General features: G+C 46.5%; 1 protein-coding gene across 4 annotated transcripts in view; it reads right to left on the bottom strand.

Moving 5' to 3' along the window:
* Positions 1-10220, bottom strand: part of Osmr (oncostatin M receptor) — a 63838-nt gene extending 53618 nt beyond the window's left edge. The window contains exon 1 of one of the 4 annotated variants that reach the window (XR_005881579.1): positions 9943-10220. The gene's annotated coding sequence lies outside the window, so the exon portion shown is untranslated. The remainder of the gene's footprint in view (positions 1-9942) is intronic. The other 3 variants (XM_040757584.1, XM_040757582.1, XM_040757583.1) reach the window with 3 other exon arrangements.
* Between the last annotated feature and the right edge of the window lie 715 nt (positions 10221-10935).

A 10935-nucleotide genomic window follows, 5' to 3' on the forward strand; every position in this document is an offset into this window, starting at 1 on the left:
TCAGACTGTTCTCTACTCTTGGCAAACACATCAGTCCATTCATACTTGATCTCTACTTACAACCACATGGTGTGACTGAATGCCAGAACCAGAGGGAAAGCTAATCCAAGGAGAGACTCTGCGTGCACGTGTGCATGCGTGCGTGCGTGCGTGTGTGTGTGTGTGTGTGTGTGTGTGTGTGTGTGTGTGTGTGTGTGTGTGTGTGTACACCAGGGAGCAAAGGAAGAGGCCCATCAGGAAGTGTCTGCCACTCTGTTGAGAGTAACTTCAGTCCTGGGTCCAGGCACTTGTCACTGTCTCTTCCCACCCTCTCTTGGAACACAAATGGGCCACTGTGGGAAGAAAATCTCATGTCACAGTCTGAAAGCATAAGGCTCTGGAGCTGGTGTGCACATCAAATGATTTCTCTATGACTAGGCTATTTAAAACATTTCTAGGCTGGGCGGTGGTGACGCATGCCTTTACTCCCAGCACTCGGGAGGCAGAGGCAGGCAGATCTCTGTGAGTTTGAAACCAGCCTGGTCTACAGAGAGAGTTCCAGGACAGCCTCCAAAGCTACAGAGAAACCCTGTCTGGAAAGACAAACAAACAAACAAACAAAAATTTCTAAATATATGGCATTATCTCAAGAAGTAAAATCAAAAGTAATTGTGAGTAGATATCAGAGGGTAAAGGTCACCAGGCAAGGCTAATGGAAACCATGAGTAGTCACAAAAGGCCACCAAGGGTATCACAGGAGTGCCCCCAGCATCTGCCCTCTCATACCTGTTGGACTGAGAAAGAGCAACAGCAATACTCCTCCCTTCTTGTCATCCACCAGACAGGTAGCAATTGCCACTCAGCAGTCACTGTCCTCACCTGAGCCCAGTGGCTACAGTAATCCCCCTTTCTGCTGGTTCAGTGCCCGTACTTTTGGTTCTCCTCAGCCAGCCGCTATCTGACAATACAACTGGGAAAATTCCAGAAATAATTACCTTGTTTATATGTTTTTACAATTATTTATTTATTTAGAGAATATGTGTGTGTGCATGCGTGTGTGCTTGTGTACATGTGTGTACACGTTAATACTGTGGTGCACATGTGGAGGTCAGTCAACAGGCTCTGCCACGTGAACTCCAAGACCAAGCTCAGGCTGCCAGGCTTGGCAGCGAGGGCCCCTACCCCCTGATCTAATACATTTTAAGTGGCTCCTACTTCAGTCTAATGCTACACTTGCTCTGTGCCATTGGGGCTGTCAGTATCTTACTGGATAATCTTGTACAATACAGGAAAAAACGGTGCATACAGAGGGTGAGTCTACCACTGCTTTGGGTTATCCACTGGGGACCTTAGAGTGTGCACTCTCTGGACATAGAGGAGCCCTGCCTAGTTTGTAGTGGCTTCACTGGACCACCACCATTAACCTGAGGACCATGGCAGCAGGACTATGAGTCCTCATCGTCGTCTGGACTCCTCCTGGCAAAAATCAGTCAAGTTCTTGAAAATGGGCAGAATGGGAGTTGGCAGCTGCAACATCTCAGAGACTCAGTGGAGCATTTCTTCAGAAACCACTCAGGAATAACCATGCAACAGCATGAGGCTGCCAGTGTGTGGAGAAACAGACATCACCTACTTGCAAACCCTGGGGGACAGCATCATGCAGTGTAACAGAACCTTCTCGAGTTACCCCAACCTGAGGGCACCACTTGTTTCTCGATGGGACCATGAAGAGGGGGAGTGCCCAGAAGATTCCAGAACCAAAAGGAAGAAGGTGTGGATGAGGGGAGGGGATGAGCACGGAGGAAGCCCAGGGGTGAGACTGAGGGTTTGTGGAGGACAGAGCAGAAAGAAAAGGCATTATATTTGAATAGCTTGGGCTGCCACGGTGAAGCATTGCAAAAATATCACAGAGGTGTACTGAGTTGATGCACCCAGAAAAGAGCCCAGAAATTCACAAGGAAAGGGGGGCAGGAGCAGATGTGGAAGGAGAGATGGAGTCCAGGTGAAAATAGAGGACAGGGTTTGGATGGTGGAGGTCGTAGGGTGTGGTGGGGTCAGTGAGATAATTTAACTGCAGAGCTACAAGAATTTTGCCTCAAGCCCTTTGAAGAACAGTGTGACCATTTAGCAAGGCAGAAGACTGGGTTGGATGGTTTGGGTTTCTCTAGCAAAAGCTCAGGTTCAGACAGAAGTTTAAGACGCTTATTTGATCTGCAAAAAAAGACCTTAACCAGCCAGCTGAATACTCAGAATTCCTGTCCATCAGTGAAGAAGTCAGGTGTGTATGGTACCATGTGATTGCCAAGCCAGGAAATAAGTACAGAAAAAGGACAAGTCCAAGCCCAGAGCTTTGGGATACTCCACAGCTTCCACGAACTCCCCAGACCACACATGCACTATACAAATGAAAACCCAGGGTAAGCTTGACTTTCAAGCACTCTCAATGTCAATGGCCGTAGGTGGGTGAGTGTGCTGGTGGATAAGAACTTGCCCATGGAGCATTGCTCAGGGGATGTCACATCCAGGCACCCAGCCTCAAATTCACCCAGCAGCCTGAGAAACTCTGAGACCCCAGTGAACAGTAGTCTACTCCTGATTTCCAGTAAGGAAAGGAAAGGAGAGGTGTGTCTGTCTGCACTACTGAGGCCTTCTTCCCAATCCATTATTTCTTGAATATTATCATTCCTGAATAGACTCTGTACCACTAGAGAGAGCAGATCAGAGTCTAAGATGCACTGTGCATCAGAGTACTAAGATATAACTGTCAACCAGGAAACATCTGGGAAATGAAGAAAAATGGATACCAGTTTTCTCCTACTCTCTGCTTTCAACTTATTTTAATGAAAATACAAATTCATTCCCTTTCAGGCCTTTTTTCCCATGTCACCAAATATTACCCAGTTCCTAACCTTTGGCACACGGGTTGGGAGGTGGGGAGAAAAACAGCTGTGTGTTTTATAGTCACACTCTACCTGAGCATTCACTCCTGCCTCAACACATCTTTCCTCGTCTCTGGGCTCCATTCAGTGTTTATCAACCTCTGTGGAAACGTGCCTTGCTTTACTGTGTTCTCTGAATGTCATAGCTGCTCTTTATATCGTATGTGCAAACTCCTGTTCTCACTGAAGATCCTCTGACTGTCCTTCCGTGTGACTACTACATGGGCCATGAAGTGCGCTTCTCAGGAATACATAGTGGGCCTTGCCTTACTGGAATTTCTTGCTCAGCCATGACTGAAATATTTATTCATGGGAAGTTTCTCTACCACAGACAATCCTCATGAGGCATAGTAACAGCAACGGTTGGTTGCTTCCCAGAACCTGGGTGTGTTGCCAAATTCTTCAAAACAGGCTGGGTGACCCACTGCTATCATATGCAAATGCCATTTAAAAACGCTTGTGAGTGGTGTGTGCCTGTGTGTGTGGGGGGGTGTGGTGTGATGTGCGTGCATTTATGAAAGTTCTGTTTTTAGAATTGAACAGTCTCCAGGAGAGGTTATATGATAGACCACATGTCTCAATGAATTTCTGAAAATTGAAATCATAGCAAGAGTTGTTTTCAACCTCAGTGAGGAAAAGTGGGAATCAATACCCAGAGCTCTGTGCTGCAGGGTTGAGGGGCATGCTTTGGGGGCAGGTCTTCATCATCTCCTTTTTTCCAGGGCACTGCCATTAGGATTGCTGAGTCCTTCTGAGGGCTCTCAGTATCTCTGTATAAGACCAAGGACCCAAGTTTCCCTCCAGTCCCCTTCTCCTCAGGCTCCACCTAGGACAAATGCCTCCTGAAGGTTCTGACATTTCTTCCCCATCCCAGCTTTGAATCGCTCCAATGGATAACCCGTGTCCACCAAGTGCACAAATCCTGATACAAGGAGTTGAATTAGCTCCTGTACAACTGATCCCATTTTAAAACAACGTCCAGTTAAACATTTCAGGGATGTGAGAACGACCTCAGCTGCAGCTAAAGCTTGGTCTTTGGGTGATGGGTAAAGCCAAAAGAAGAAATGGTAACACCAAATGCAAAAGGTGGTGTCTGAGTCATTTGAGAAGGGAAATGCTGTTCGCATAAATGATACTGGAACAGTAAGCTAGACATCGTGGGCTGTCTAACATGTATTGGACGGTGGTAGGAGACGCGTAGGGTCAAGCTCCACTCTGGCAGTCAGTTGTTGCGTAACCAAGCACCAGCTCTTTATCTCGCTTCTTCTGTGAGAACGGAAGAGCCTGCCTTAGACAGGAGACATAGCGCGGTTAAGAGTGACCTCAGCAAGTTTTATATTATTGTTACTGCTTTACTCCTTCAAGCAAAATACACTCCTAAAAAGCACAAATACAAGACACAAGCCACTAAAAACATCTTAATAAAACATAGCTTCATTTTTTAGTGTAATCTGGCAGCCATGATATGAAACCCCAAGCAGTAAATATAAGGGTTGCTATCCTGACTATATATATATATATGTATATATATATGCATTTTAAGAATTAATACTAACTAGATAGATATGGCAAAGAGTTGCTGTCCCCAGTATACAAAAATCTGCTAAAAATAAGATTAAAATGCAAATAGCTATAGAAAAACATAAGTATGTCATTTTGGAAAAGAAGAAAATGCACATAATAAGAGAGAAAACAAATTAAGAAAGATTTCTTGGATTCATGAAAGCCAACTTCAGACAGGCATGTGGTGATGTCCACTAACCAGTACTTGGGAGGCAGAGGCAAGAGGATCACGTGAGTTTGGGGCCAGCCTGAGCTATCCAACGAGCACCACAACAGCCAAGGATATGCAGTGAGACCTTGTCTCAAAACAGTTACCACAAACAAACCCAAGCAGTAATTGATCATGCAAACATCTGTGTAACATCAAATTGTCAGAAATAAAAATGTCTCAATACCACTTGATCATAAGCGTTCATGAGACAAACATCACTGCTCATTAAGAATCAAAGAAGTATGCTTGACTGTATCTATTAAACTTCAGTGTGCATTTTATTTGATTCAGAAATAATCTATAATTCTATTGTTAAGATTTGCCCTACAAATAATATAAATATATCAAATGCCCACTCAAAGGAACTGGAAATCTTAATTAGTATGCATTTCCACCAAGGGAAACCATATGGTATTTTAGGATAAGCCAGACATATGTGTTGACATGAAAGGATGTTCCAAAATACTGAGTGGAAAGATGAGTTTTGCAATAGTGTTTCCACAGGAGCATCTCTGCAGGAAAAGCATGGCAGCTGTGCCACAGGGCTGCTCAGAGCTCCTTCCCAAAAGAACTAACATGTGGACACCATGACTAACAGCATCCCCATAGTCACACTGTCCGGTTACTAAGCAAAGGTGTTCCCTGCAATGGACTACTCTGAGCAGTAACTTCATCAGGTCTCCCCCTCCTCTAACAAAAGCTTTCTGGGAACTGCTCTGGGGTGGGAAGAGGTCCTCAATTTCCTCTTCCCTAACTGCATAGGTGTCTGGCAGGCATTGGCCTGACAGCCCCTTCTCCATTTTGTTTTGTCCCTCCAACGACCTGTCCTGTCGTAGTTAGGGTTTCTATTGCTGTGAAGAGACACCATGACCAAGGCGACTCTTATAAAGGAAACATTCAATAGTGGAGGTTCACTTATAGTTTCCATAAGTTCAGTCCATTATTATCATGGTAAGGAGCATGGTGACTTGCAGGCAAACATGGGGCTGGCTACATCTTGATCAGAAGGAAACAGGAAGAGGTCTAACACACTGGGCACTATATCGAGCATATATAGGACCTCAAAACCCACCCCTACAGTGACACACTTTCTCTAACAAGGTCACACCCACTCCAACAAAGCCACACCTCCTAATAGAACCACAACCTTTGGGGGCCATTTTCTTTCAAACCACCATAGTGCCTCTATACACTTTTTACTATTTTTTGGTTTTCTAATTAAATAATTCAAATGGGCCTGGAAGGAAACACCTATCTACTCACACTTGCAAACCTAGAGCTTGGATTGAAGGAAAGAGGTGGGGATGAAGGAATTACAAACATTTTTTCACGTTACATGGTCCTGTAACATAAGCATTCTTTAAAGTGTGTGTGTATGTGTATATGTGTGCATGCATGTGTTCATACTTGCAAAAGCAGTGAGAATTCTATTATTTCACAATATACTTCAGGAGAACCAATTAGTTAATGTCGTTTTCTGATTCTATTCTAACCCATGGTAACTGAGTAGATCTGAAAGAGGTTAGCAACTTTAGGACCTAGATAAGCCTAGGTGGGTGTTATTTGTTATGTTTAATATCTGTGAGCTCTGGATACAGGCACTGAAACAATGCATTCTAAATGCCATCCTCTGACAGAGATGCTGAATTTACATGGGAAGTTAATTTAGTCCAAACCATTTTAATTTAGTTCTTTAACATGTAATACTTCTATGTATGTTGTCATGGTTACATATGTGAATGTGCATGCACATGCATGTGGAAGCCAGTGGTCAACCTTGGGTGTCATTCCTCAGGAGCTGTCTATCTTTTATTTTAAGACAGGTTAGATGATTTAAGCTAGGACGGCTAGCCAGTGAGTCCCTGGAATCTGCCTGTTTCTACTTCCCCAGCACTGGAATTAGAAGCCTTTGCCACCGTGCCAGGGTTCTTTTTGTTTTATATTACATGGGTATTAGGCCCAGTTGGAAAGACAGAAAGTAGATGCAAGAAAGGGAGAAGGAAACTGGTGACTGCCATTTCGTGACACAGACTTGCAGTTCTCAAAAGTGGGGAGAAATCCAGAGTCGACTGCGGGAGAGTTGTGAACACACTCAATGGCACCGAGCTTTATACTTACAATGGTTTAGATGGAAACTACTATGATATGTGCCTCATTCCACAATTAAAAAAAATTAGGAAAGGCAGCATTATGGTGGAGGTGGTTGCATTACCTGTTATACACAGACTATTATGATTTGGGACAGAACAGAGTTTCTGCAACCATAAAAACAAAGCAAGACAACTATGGGGGCAAAGGGGTAGTTCAGGGGCTAAAGGTGCCTACCAAGGACCCACATGGTGGAAGGAGGGAACCAACTCTCTTAAGTTTTCCTTTGGCTTTCCCCTGCCCACTATGGCATGAACAACCCCCCTCCCCAATACATAAATGAAATAAAAAATCTATTAAAAGAATAAGAGTAACCAATTCAATGTAAGAACGAGTAAAGGTTGTTGTAGAACACAAATGATTCCTAAATATATAGAGATATTAGATTGCAGTAGTAATTAGCAAAATGCAAATTAAAATGCTGTGCTGGATCTCACCCACTTACAAGTTTGAAAATGCATGTATTTGTGTTAACTGTGGCGAGGGTTGTCAGAAATGCATACCCTGACTTGTACACATATCTATGGAGTAGAGGTATGTGGCAAGCCTGTTGCTCATAAAAAGCTCTCCTGGAATTCCACACCCTCGCAACACTCACAGTTGAGTTCAAAGACCAATGCATTATCTTCCTTGGAGCATTGTTACTAATTTTAAAGCACAATACCCATTAATCAGGAGAATGGCAGATAAATTTTATTCTATTTCTGCTTTGGATTAACATGAAGTCCTTGACAAAAGATCTATGAATAGTATGGGAAAGCTTTACAACTTGGATTGTAAAGAAGAAAGCTTTACACTACAGATAGCAAATTTACTTATTTAAAGATATTTTAAAAACCTGTGTGTATTCTTCAAATCTTTACAAAGTATCTTGTAGTGTTACTTATCATATGTATGACTTAAAAGTGATGTTGGGGTGTCAAGATGTTGAAATGGTAAACTCGCAAGAGCTAATCTGCATTGTCAACTCGACTGACTTCAGTGTCACTTAGGAGACACATCTCTGGGTATGCTTCTTCAGGGTTTTACAAAAAGGGGCAACTGATGAGGGATGACCCATTGTTAATGTGGGTAATGGCATCCCGTATGGTATGACATTGAGAGAGAGAGGCTTGGGGGAGAGATGCTAGTCGGGCAACAGAATCCCCCTCTTTCCTTTCTGATTGCCAATACGTGCCCAGCTGCTGCCTAGCAGACTGTCTTCTCAAACAATGAGCAAACACCAACCTTCCATTTCTTAAGTGACTTCTTGTCCAGTGTTTGTCACAACAAAGAGAAAGCAATCCGCTGTACTTCACGGTCAGTCTAGACTGGCACCAGCTGACAACGAAAGACTATGTTTCATCGCGTCTACTTCCCTACTGTCGGAATGTCAGCAGTTGGTCATTGTGTTATTTCAAAAGTACACCAGTCAGATGTGATGCAAAGTAAGTAAAACCCGGGGAGTAAAATGTGGGGGGGGGGAACTGAAGACTGAAGCAGGGATCAACCACTGGGAAAGAAAACCTCAAGCAAGGACAAGGGAGCTTGCTTCAGGCAAGGGTTTGCTCTCCAAAGATCCTGATAAGCTGTGTGTTCTGTTTCCGATCTCACAGGGTGTGCTTATTTGTTTTGCTTTTCTTTCCCTCCTCTCTAGGAAAGGTTTCCTGTCTAGAGAGGAGGGCCAAAACCTACTGTTCCCATAAATGAGTTGGAGAATGCGCACTGTGATTTCCTTCCAGAGTCAGCAACCACCCAGCCAGGTCTCACAGGGAAAACACAAACCATTCTATTGTCAAAGGCAGCACCCTCGTCACTCAGAAGCACAGCCGTGTTCCTGACACGGGTCTTTTCTCACGACAAAGGCATACAGAACATCAGCACCCATGGACTTCCTATGCACTGAGGGAAGGGAAGCTGTGAACTTAGGGGGTGGGAACCCCCCCATGACTCTGGTCACCCGCAGTCCCTACTCCAAAAGACCCTAGAATAGGAAGTACAACAGAGAGGCTATGAGACTCTGAAGTGAAATCGTGACTCTGTCACCTGACTAGCTACTTGACCATCATCTTCACTTGATTTCTCTGGACCTCGGTTTTCCTCATTGATAAAATGAAGTACACGGTTCTTGGTCAAGAGTAATAGGAAACATTATTATTATGTAAACAAGAAAAGTGAAATTAAGTAATAAAAAGTAAGCTGCCCCTGGTCCAGGTCTATTTACATCAGGGTTTGGACCTGTGGCTGCCCCTCCCCCCCTTCTTCAGCAGAGTGCTTTTGGCCCGCACCTACACAACTCTGTTTGCTGTGCCTATGTCCACCCTCGCATCCAGGTGTCTTGAGAGGAAACAGCTTGATCTCAAAGTGCTTTTACAAGGTGTTGCAGGAGGCGGCTGCGGTATCCAGCCTGTGTCTGAAAGCGATCCCTCTCCATGTGCCGCTAGTCACTCACATGCCAGGCAGGGCAGGTGGAAACAGCAATGGGTGAGTAGCCAGCAAAGAACGGTTAAAGAGAATCGCTGCATTCAGACTCTGATTTCAGTACACCCCTGCTATCCTCTAGTCTCGGAGCCTATCACTGGGCATCCCTGACTGTTAAAGGTGGGACAGCTTGGGAAGAGGTACCTGCTCTCTCCACCTGGGCAGAAGCGCTGCCCCCACAGCTGTCTCACCCGGGAGCGCTCCTCTGAGTGGAGAGGGAAGAACCTATTCCCAGAGAAATGGCAGGGCTGCGTGGGAGTTACGGGGAATGCAAGAAGATGGGGCAGCCATCAGCTCCCACAGGATAATTTGGGAGAGAAGCCAAAGAGGCCGAAACGGGAATCCTAATTCAGTAAACATTTCCCTAACCACTGGAGAGACAGGCCAGGGGATGGTGAACCTCAAAGCAGGCCTGGACTCGGCGACTTGGCACTCCAAGGGGATCTGGTCCTTCAGAGTTACCCAGGAGGTGGGCGGCACTTGTCTGGCTTGAGAGTGCAGTCTCGGGAGGCAAAACCAACGCGGGACGGAGCGGTGGCTGCGCGGGGCCGGAGCCAGGAGGCTGCGGGGCACCTAAACTCCGGGCTCGCCCCGTCGGGGAAGCGGAAGGAGGCGGCGAGGGTGCGCGGGTCCGGTACTCACCCGCCTGGCGACTGCTCCGGAGCCCGGCCGCTCTTGGGCCTCGCAGGGGCGCGGGTGCGGACGTCTGTCCCGGCCTGTGGAGGCGGCCCCGCGCCCGGGCTATGAATCAGCTGCGGGGCAAGTGTCCAGGGGCGGGAGTTACGGGAAGGCGACGGGGTGGGGGGGATGTGGGGAGGGCCGAGGGGCAGCACTGTTGCAATTTCCCGTCTCGCCGAGCGCTTTTGGCACTCCTGGGACCCACAGGAATTTGCCTCCTGGTCCCATGGGGGATGTAGGGGGAATGACCTGGACCCTGCAACGCGCTGTTCTCGGGACCCGGTGGGCGGGACCGGTGGGAAGGCAAGTGGGAGAGGCTTGGGAAGGGAAAGCTGCGCCCAGAGAGTAGCATCCTGCTGCTCTTGGAGGGCAGGGGAGGAGCCGGGACCCTGTGCCCGGGGCCAGGTGTTCCTGCACCGAGCCACCTACTTTGCCTGCAAGCCCCAACCCTGCGCCATCTGTCAGAAAGGTGATTGAAAGGACAAACTCCTGGGTCAAACTTAGGATCGTGTTAACTTTCGGCGTTGAGATCCAGACAAACGTGTTGGAACAGCCATCTACCCAGCGTGTTTCCCCTGAACAACCTGGAAAACGCCCTGTCTGACTGACCACGCCTCCTGCTGCCACAGACCTGAAGGCTGGGTCCAGGGAGAGTCGGTTTGCTTTCTCTCCTTAAAATGCTGTTCGATCTCTCCAATTCAGGCGTTTGAAAGACACTTTGGCCTCTCTTTATAGTTGTATGGTAGAATGTCCGCAATCAGATCGACTCTGGGAACTGGCAGGAAGCAATCGAGATCTCTCTACCCAGGCCCAGAAGCTGGGAGAACCGCCCACCTGCACAATTACGCCTTGTTCCTGGGAGCTAATACTACGTTCGGTTCGCATTTGGAAACCACCTAAAAGTCACAAATGGAAGCTAGCTGAGAACTGTGATAGGTCAGGACGTGGTGAGGTCTT

The sequence above is a fragment of the Mesocricetus auratus genome, unplaced genomic scaffold, assembly GCF_017639785.1.
Source record: "Mesocricetus auratus isolate SY011 unplaced genomic scaffold, BCM_Maur_2.0 Super-Scaffold_100015, whole genome shotgun sequence".
Classification (NCBI taxonomy): Eukaryota; Metazoa; Chordata; class Mammalia; order Rodentia; family Cricetidae; genus Mesocricetus; species Mesocricetus auratus.